This window comes from Aedes aegypti, chromosome 1 (genome assembly GCF_002204515.2).
Source record: "Aedes aegypti strain LVP_AGWG chromosome 1, AaegL5.0 Primary Assembly, whole genome shotgun sequence".
Taxonomy (NCBI): Eukaryota; Metazoa; Arthropoda; class Insecta; order Diptera; family Culicidae; genus Aedes; species Aedes aegypti.
Genome location: NC_035107.1, coordinates 54,938,250 through 54,949,047, shown reverse-complemented (window position 1 = coordinate 54,949,047; position 10,798 = coordinate 54,938,250).

The window sequence follows — 10,798 nt, the reverse complement described above, 5'->3', positions numbered from 1 at the left end:
TACGCCTAAACGACTGACGCCGCTAACCGCAAGGCCACGAAGCCCACAACTTGGATTGGGATTATCCGGAATTTGTTTTTTGATGTTCTTGTTTTTCAATTTTTATGCATAAATCTGAAATAATTTGGTATTGCAATATACAATATGAATGGTTTTGCAGTTTAGAACGTATTTAAGAAAAGGTAGGTTTGAAAAAGTGTTTTTTTGTGTATGCTGGTAATTTTTTTTTTTTTTCTTGTAAAGACCCCTACTAATCATAGAAAAAATGTCTGGCTACGCCACCGCATCATATAAATAAAATAACGAAACAAGATAATATTTAAGTTCTTCTGTCAAAGATTTCAATTTTTTTTTCTTAGTGATTCGATTATCCGGAGGTTTTGATTATCCGGAGTGAAAAAAAAATCGATACTCCGGATATTCGAGTCCGACCTGTATTTCTATCCTACATCATAGAAAATGGGTAAAATGCTTCTATTAATATATTTTTATGTGTTTTTCTCAAAAATATCGTTAAAAACGTATAAAAACGTTTTTCGCTGTTTTCGTTGTAATTTTGTGCGATTTTCAAGCTCATATTTTAGGTCCATAAATAACCAAATTTTTGAAACTATCGCCGAGAGCCAACTTGTGCACTGTCATAGTTTGTATTACATGCAAAAAATATGTTAAGTTTGTCCTAAAAAGGCTTTACGAAGGACCTAAACTTTTATCAACCCTATTTCATAACACCAAAACAACCGTTTGAATTCAAATTCTACCAAACGTAATGTCACGTTGAAGTTACGCACAAATTGGAACCTTACAAATGTACATTTTTCGCATCAGCATATTATTGAACCACTAGCTTACCCGACGTGGCTAGCCACGTTCCAATGAAATTTTAAAATCGCTCAAATTCAAATCGCTTGATACCTACTGATGACCGCCAAATCGCCTAAATTTATGCTCTGGCCATACTCCATCGATAACGTGGTCTTAAAACTGTTGTAGTGTTCTGATCTGAAATAATTATAGCCTTATGCGCTGTTGTAGCGTTCCTTATGTTGTGAAATATTTCAAAAGTTCCAGAAGATTCTGTGAATTAGAGAGTAGAATCTTATCAAAAATTCTAGCATATTCTCCCGAATAGCTGATGTCATTGTTATTTTTCAAAATCTCCGTTGTGGTGAAAAGTCCATCGACTCAGGGAAATATCGAGTCATGGTACAGGAATGTTTTGGGAAGCTGTTTTAAGGGATCATCATGGTAAGGATAAAATTTTGTTTTATGTATGCATCCATGAGTCGATATCAAGTCATTGAACATCGACTCATGGAGGTTTTACTGTAAATAAATAAAACTCGCATATTTGGCGCACATTCATTTCATTCATGTTCATCTTGCTATTACATAAATCGAACTCGTTTTAGAACCTGAGTTGAAACCCGCTTCACATTTTCAATTCCATTCCGATTCAAACTGAATTACAATTTGCTTGAAGTTGATTCCTTAACAGACGACAATGGTGAAGGGTTCGAGAATATTCTACGAATTGGAATGAAAAAATGTTCCAGAAAACTTCAGAATACGCTTATTTGTTGTAGTGCTCAACAATTTGTAATTGTAATGATCTAATATTAAAAATTGACTGTTAAAGCATTAAAGTTGCTATTGTAGTGCTCAACAAAACTTTTCGATGAAACATTTCATAGCGTTACTGACAGACAGACAACTCTGGAATTTTATATATATGATAACATCTGAACAAACGCCCGGATGTATGCAACCTATAAACAAACATGATTGTGTGCGTACGTTTACAGAACGGCTAACGCCGGACTGAAGCGGGGCATTTTACCCCGCAAAACAATACATATGCAGTTAAGCATTTTTTTAAAATTAATTTATAAACCCCAGAAAAGCTAAAATGGATAGCTGTTTCTATTATTTGTTTGTTTGCTTTTTCTACTATTTGTTTGTTTATCCGACCATAAATAAAAAAAAAGTAAGAGGTTGTTTCCGAGATACGACCGCCAAGTTGACGTTGGATAACGTTAGCTTCTTCTATTTGCTGGCTTGAGACAGTCACAAACTTATGAAACATTTCTTTTGCTAAAAATCCAATTAATTTTCACACTATTTGTTGCATGTCAATTCTGATTTATTATAGACATTGTGTGTTATTATTTTGTGTTAATACAAAATAATCACTTTACATGTATTCAGAAGCTTGGGAGATTATATTGAAGAATTGTTTTTCAAATGTATTAATTCAAAATAACTCTTTTCATTGATTTTGTGGCCCTGAAAAGGGGAAATTAGGGAATATTACACAATCAACTCTTTAAAACACATTTGTTGGCTCTCAAAAGGGCCGATTGATGAATTGTTGAATTTGCGTAACACGGACACATTTTGACGGCGCACTGGTTTCAATCCTCGCCCGATGAGATTTGCGGTGCGGATGACGATGTGCGCTTCAACAAGCGGCTTTGGTCGATTTTCTTCAGCCATCTCGTACAACAGCTTGCCTCTGGTGGCGAGGAGCTGAGCAGGTTTGGAGGAGCTCTTACCAGCTCGAAAGCGAAAACAGAATGAAACCAGATTCAACGAAGGAGGAATGCTTTATACCCTTAGAATAGCAGATGATGCTCCTCCTTTCATATTCTTCGTTTTCTTATCTGGGAAATAGGCTATATGAAACTGATGTCTGGGTAAGGGATGTACAGATTAGCATTATGCTGTTATTGCAACCCGACGGCACTGCAGCAGCATCCTCGGAAACAGCTTCAAATTGCCGTATTGTCAATTATTCGTAATAAATCAATTATTGTATGATGCTATGAGATGAATTAAGAGATTATAGCAAGTATGTGGTAAACACATTAGGGAATATTATACAAATAACTCTTTAAAACACATTTGTTGGCTCTTAAAAGGGCCGATTGAGTTGTTGAATTTGCGTAACACGGACATATTTTGACGGTGCACTGGTTTCAATCCTTCTCGCCCGATGAGATTAGCGGTGCGGATGACGATGTGCGCTTCAACAAGCGGCTTTGGTCGATTTTCTTCAGCCATCTCGAACGAATTAGGGAATATTACACAATCAACTCTTTAAAACACATTTGTTGGCTCTCAAAAGGGCCGATTGAATTGTTGAATTTGCGTAACACGGACACATTTTGACGGCGCACTGGTTTCAATCCTCCTCGCCCGATGAGATTTGCGGTGCGGATGACGATGTGCGCTTCAACAAGCGGCTTTGGTCGATTTTCTTCAGCCATCTCGTACAACAGCTTGCCTCTGGTGGCGAGGAGCTGAGCAGGTTTGGAGGAGCTCTTACCAGCTCGAAAGCGAAAACAGAATGAAACCAGATTCAACGAAGGAGGAATGCTTTATACCCTTAGAATAGCAGATGATGCTCCTCCTTTCATATTCTTCGTTTTCTTATCTGGGAAATAGGCTATATGAAACTGATGTCTGGGTAAGGGATGTACAGATTAGCATTATGCTGTTATTGCAACCCGACGGCACTGCAGCAGCATCCTCGGAAACAGCTCCAAATTGCCGTATTGTCAATTATTCGTAATAAATCAATTATTGTATGATGCTATGAGATGAATTAAGAGATTATAGCAAGTATGTGGTAAACACATTAGGGAATATTATACAAATAACTCTTTAAAACACATTTGTTGGCTCTCAAAAGGGCCGATTGAGTTGTTGAATTTGCGTAACACGGACATATTTTGACGGTGCACTGGTTTCAATCCTCCTCGCCCGATGAGATTAGCGGTGCGGATGACGATGTGCGCTTCAACAAGCGGCTTTGGTCGATTTTCTTCAGCCATCTCGAACAAATTAGGGAATATTACACGGACGGTGACGGCTGTGCCGCTCGATCTAATGAACCAGAATGACCGCGCTAGCCTCCCGCATGGCAATGACAGCGGAGCACTGGCTGGTAGCGACGATTTCTGACCGAAAACGATTATGCTGGCTGGTGCACTCAAATGAGCGGCTTCAGTTGCTGCGGCTCCGAAATGCGTGGTTCTTCGGTTCTAATGCGTGTTGTATTCGCGTCCTATTGAAAACTGAACTGAGGACGCGAATGACTCTCGAAATTTGCTCGCCGACCGTGTTCACAGTCTGACGGCAAAAAGAAGAATGAGGGAAGAAGCAGGGTGCGGTGCGCTTTTATAGTGGGAAGCGGAACCGAAAAATGTGCTTGAACGTGATTGGTTAGATAAGAAAGGGGTCAACGTTTTACGATATTTCAATAGTTTGTTGCTAATAATCAATAGTGTCCTCCATTTGGATCGACGCGTAGATAAATTTCCAATCGATTCATGGATAAATATTGAAAATCTATCGATAAATGACTGAGTTATTAGCGGTCAAAACCTGACCATTTTTCGTTACATGCTCAATTTTTCGTTTTTCTGAATTGTACCCCCATATGTTGCCGTAAGACGTTATCCAACGTCAAAAGAAGATAACTTTTGCGTCTGCTAAGAAGAAATTGCATCTGGCGGTACTGAGGAAAATTTTATCTTGGCTTTGGCAATGACGGCGCATCACAACGGAGATTGGAAAACATGCGAACGCAGTGACGACATCAGGCCTTATCGTTCAAATATATCGTTACGTCACAGGGGGAGGGAGAGGGTCTTCCATAGTGTTACAGCCCTTATACACAATTTAAATCTTCCATACAAAAGTTGTTACGTGGGGAAGGAGGGGGTCTAGAACTGGCACATTTTGGGTTATGTAATATTTGAATCATTCCTTAACAATAGAAAATATATTTATTGCATTCCGACAGCACGACTCGGAAACATTCTCGATTTGTCGTTTTGTCAATTATTCATAACTAATCAGATATTGTATGATGCTACGAGATGAATAAATGTAAGAATATGGTAAACACATTAGCAAATATTACACAAATAACTCTTTAGGACACATTTGTTGGCACTGAAAAGGGCCGATTGAACTGTGAGAATCGAGTAACGCGGACACATTTTGCCAGCGAACAGGTTGAAATCCTCCTCGCCCGATAAGATTTGCGGTGGCGATGATGATGGGCGCTTGAACAAGCGGCTTGAGCTGATTTTCTTCAGCCATCTCGTAGCCAGCGATTTCACAAACCGGACACTGGATTTGCAGCAGCTTAAGGTGAAGATGAATCGAAGCCAAACCTCAAATTTTCAATACATACGTTTAAGCTGAAAACATAATCGATTGGTCACTCGCTGGTGGTGACCAATCGATTAAGTTTTCAGCTCAAACGGGTTTTCGGTTCTCCAGATCCGTGCTCTTGAAAATTTGAGGTTTGGCTTCGATTCTTCTTCACCTTAATGATTGTAAATTATTGATGCTGGTTTTCTTGTCCACACACTAAGGGTGAGTCACGAATTTCGATAATAACTCAGCAGCGGAACGTTCGGTAAACAAAATTTGTAGATATTGTTGGAATTTTACTGATTTTGGTAAAATGTTTACCGCAAATCACTAAAAATTTCACCAAAACTATTATTTTTGATTCACCGACAGTTCTGTTGCTGTGACTATTGCCAATAATGTTGCGTGAAATATTTTCGAAACTCTTTCCAAATTAAATTGTCGTCCTGAAAAGGACGGTTGGGTGAGGATATCGTCGATCGCCATTTCATGCTCAGGTTTTGTGAATTCAGTGGTAGTTTTGCTGTCGGTGATGGGGACGATTTAGCTTCCAAATCTGTACAGCGTATGGCCCTGCCACTTCAGAGCGTAGCCGACAGAATTCTGGATGACTTCAGCTCAGCACACCGCGGGTTTCCTCGTAGATGAGACCGGAGGTACGATTGACGTCGCCACGGCGAGCCAGACGGCGGATGGCGGGCTTGGTGATGATGCACTGGATGTTGTCACGCTTGGCGCTTCCTTTTCCGAGGCCGGTCTAACTTCGGCAACGATTGTAACAAAACTGATGCTCGGCCGCCGGCTCGGCTGCTTTTATGCGGTACGCGATGGATGAATTCTTCTTGCTCGCTCGCTGTTCACTGTTCGTCTCGCTCGCTCGCAAGAGAAGGTCATAAAAGGGACCGGCAGCCGCGCAAATTCAATCATTCGTTTGTTTCAATCCGTCCAGAGAACACTACTACGACGATGGCTGGAAAGCAGCCCCTCGCAAGCAGCCGGTCACGAAAGTCGCTCGCAAGAGCGCCCCAGCCACCGGAGGAGTCAAGAAGCCGTATCGCTATCGGCCAGGAACGGTCGCTCTGCGTGAGATCCGTCGCTACCAGAATTCTACGGAGCTGCTGATCGACAAGTTGTATTTCCAGCGCCTGGTCCGTGAAATCGCTCAGGACTTCAAGACCGATTTGCGATTACACAGCTTGGCGTCATGGCCCAGCAGGAAGCGAGCGAGGCCTATCTTTGAGGGTACTAACATGTGCGCGATCCACGCCAAGCGTGTCACCATCATGCCGAAGGCCTTCTAGCTGGCTCGTCGTATCCGTGGCGAACGAGTTTAAATTGAATTAGGACGCAATTTCAAGCAAAACGGCCCTTTTCAGAGCCACAACAATGTATTCCACGTAAAAGAGTTACGGCTTAAGATATTTCACCTATTATTAATTAATTAATTTATTTAATTACCAATTTAAATTTCGGATGATTAGTTTTTCAACGGCAAACAAAGTTTTAGCTAGGTTCCCGTCGGGCGGCGGTAGCATTTTTGCAGTTTTCTCTATGCGCTTATTTGGTTTCGATCGACAATTTCTTACCAAATCAAATCATCAACAAAGCTGTTGCTGATAAGTTTTAGCTTTCAATTCGACAAGTTTATACTGATTGCTTTGGCATGCATGTGGCAAATGACTGATCGAAATATGAATCCATCACATCCATTCACCAGTAATGTCGCTCTTCACGGTGTAAAATTCTCATAACTCTCTTTCAAAATTAAATTGTCGTCCTGATAAGGACGGTTGGTGGTAGTCACAATCCATCGAACTGGGTTTTCATTCCATTCTTAGACAGAAACACACCAAAAGATTACCGAAGACGATTGAATTAAAATGCGGTCGTGCGCGTGCGCGTGAAGTGGAATTTGATTGGCTTCGACTGAACACGAGATAATAAAGAGAAGTAAGAAGAAGACCGAAAGGGGCGTTTCCCTTCGAAAGACGAAAGTGGCTAAGATATCTCTCAATGATGTCTGTGTCAGGAATACACAGGAAAAATGTGCTTTTCTTCGAAAAATAAGACATGCTTCGATATTTCTCAATTTTTCAATAGTTTAGCCATGAGAATCAATAGTTTTCATTGTTGGAGTAGATTCGTAGAAAGATTTCCAATCGATTGGTGCAAGAATCTAGAAAATCTATCCGGGCATTAGTAAGTTATTAACAGTCAAAATCTAACCACTTTTCGTGACGCGAGCGATTTTTCGTTTTTCGAAATTGTACCCCAGTATGTTGCCGTAAGACGTTATCCAACGTCAAAAGAGCATAAAATAATGTTTTTCACAGTTAAAATCGCTGTTTTTCTTAACGTGGGCAAACTACCCCCACTCCCCCTATTCTCTCTAACTCATAGAATGTTCTGGAATTTTCGAAATGTTTCACAGCTGACGAAACACTACAACAGCATAAGAGCTGTTATTCCACAGTAGAACAATACAACAGCATTAAGGCCACGTGCTCAATAGAGGATGGTCAGAGCATAAATTTAGGCGATTTGGCGGTCATTAGTATCATGCGTGTCAATGTCGGATCATATTAATAAAATTATAATACCGTAAATTCGGGTGAAATTGATCAGTAGGGTGAAATTGATCACTGTGTCACACGATTTTATTTCCCTCTAATAGAGCACAGAAATCAATGCAACCTATGTAAATGAACGTTGTTCGTCTTAACTATTGCCGAATTGCATGTTGTGAAACTTTTTGTGTTAAGGAATGTTTATTTCTATGAAAATAATAGAAAATTCCATAATCGTGTTTTGTGTGGTATTGCCAGACATCAATAAACTTATAGTTTTAAACAAGAATTTGAACATGGTGTAAACTTGAAAATTTGTAAGGGTGCTGGAAATATATCCCCAAAACGAATTTTATCATCAAAATTCGTACCAATTTGTTCATTTTGTCGTAATAATTGAATTTTTTATGGATTTCAGAATATTCCTTCGGAAATTGCCTACATTTAGGCGTTTTCTGCGGAATTGTTGAAAATTTATTGTTTATTATTTTCATAAATTTTGCATTGTTAAGAATTTGGCAAGCATATTTGGATTCAGGAGGCCCAAATTAAATAAGTTAAGTTGTTTTCAAAACTAACAATCATTGTTTTGACAGGTGATCAATTTCACCCCGAAATGGAATTCCTTGATTTTTTATTTTAGAGACGATTTTCAGCACTAAAATCACAACCGTATGACAGTTTGAGTATATAAACCAATGAGGCTCACCGTCGTACTTGTTTTCCTGCATTAAGTTGTTTGCAATTGGCAACATCATAGGAAACAGACATGGAAAACAGTGAAAAGTGATCAATTTCACCCGAAATTACGGTAATTATCCTCTACTTCTACTAACGTTACAGCTCCACTGGGACGGAGTGTGTTTCTCAGCTTATTATTTATAGAGCACTTTCACAGTTAAACATAAGCATTATCAAGCTTTGAAAGATTATGCATAGCTATTCGCCTTCAAATTTTGATAGAGCGTCGCTGGGCCCAGCCACGCTGGGTAAGCTAGTTGAATAATAATATCTGAACAAACGCCCGGATGTATGCAGTATACAAGCAAGTATGATTGTGTGCGTGCGTTTACAGCACGAGTAACGTCGAACTCAAGCGGCGCGTTTTACCCCGCAAAATACATATGCAGTTAAGCAAGCATTAATTAAAAATTGATTTATAAACCCTAAAAGAGCTTAATTTGATAGCTGTTTCTACTATCTGATAGAAAACATGTTTATTTATCCAACCATTATAAAAAAGAAGCATAAAATAACGTTTTTCACATCCAAAATCGCGGCTTTCCTTACCATGGGCATATTACCCCCAGCCCCCTATTTGGAGTGGGTAGGTGATAGAACACTACAACAGCTATAGGGCTCAAGACTTTATATGCAAAGCATTTATATATGTAGCAAATTTTGAAGATCTGTAAATGAACGTGTAATGAAAGAGCATTTTTACTATGATACTTTATGCTTCATGAACATAATTAAAACGAAAAAATCTTGGATCATACTGGGAAATTAATGTAGACTTTATATACCTCTGATAGATCATACATAGTTTTATGCTTCCCAAACTCGTTGGTACGAGGTTAGCCACGTAAGGAATGTTAGCTGTGGATATTTTATTTTCGCCGTTTTACCGTCTACACAGCCATCAGTGCAAAACGTATTTCCCAATGGCTTTCTTCATTCTTTTTTGTATGTTGTATAATAAAAAGACAGAATTCATACTGCTTAATATGTACTTATGCTTGTTTATGATAGTTATGTTTATTTAATTGAATTTTAAGTCTTCTTAATTGCAACCATATCAACTTAAATCTTAAAACATTGACTGGATGATATTTCTGAATATTCCGTTTCAATGAACCAAAGTTCTTATAGAGAAGGTTGCATCGAGCAAAAGTGCAGTCAAAAACGTCGACTCTTCGTGAAAATCATTATCAGAAATATTCCAATTGATGTGCATACTAAATCTTTCAATATATCCGGGGACGGACCGGCAGGCTTGATAGAAACTCTTCTGCGAGGCAAAGAGGAGGCGATTTTGCCGTTTTTCTGAGGAGAAGAAACTGAACTCAAAATTTTCAACACAGATCCTCAAGCGATTCGAGTGAGAGTGCAAGAAAACGCGAGGATTTTTTCAGGTAGGGGGAGATCCCCCAGTGCCGGACAGCACCCAATACCGGACAAAGTCGAAACATTGAGAAATCATGGTCCAATCAAGATGGTGTATTAGTAGAAAAGAGAGCTTTTATGTAGACTAATGTTTGCGTAGAATAACACATCCTTAAAATATGCATGCCTTTTTTAAAAAGTAGAAAAGTTTGAAAATCTTTAAAAAATTGACGTATCCACTTAATTTTGAGCTAAATAAGTAAATATTTTGAATATGAAAAAATACTTTGGATCCCGTAAGCATGATCGAACATAATCCTAATTTGATAGTATGAATGTATTTTGTACCATAATTTAACTAAATATGAACAGATTACAATTTTGGTTAAGCACCTCCTGTCCCTCAGTTTCGGACAGCATGATTTGTTATATGATATCTTTGTAATTATTGCATCAGTGTCTCAGAATACCTTCATTTTTCATGGGTTCCGTCGATCATGGTATCAAACATGCAATAAAACTAAGAAGAATGAACATTCAGAACATCATCGTAAAATGTGCTATTTTTCATCATATATGAAAGAGGTTTTGAATAAGCATCTTGCAAACTAAGAAAAACTCAAATTATTCTTGTAAATGTTGCAAATGCATTGAGTTGGTAATTATAAACTATTCCTATAGTGTACACATTCAATGATGTTCAAATTTACAGAATTCGAGGCATTTCCAGATCGTGTCCGGTATTGGGTGCCACCTTTCGAGATCGATCAATTTGGTACTAAAATTCATCATAAAAATGCAGTGTCAAAATTCATATTTATATTTTCAAATTTATTTTTGTACACTATAAAAATGATAATATTTATCATAAATGAGTAACACGAGCCCATAAAATCAATATTTTTCGAATTATGAATTTAGTGGCTTAAGTGTCCGGTACTGGGGGATCTTCCCCT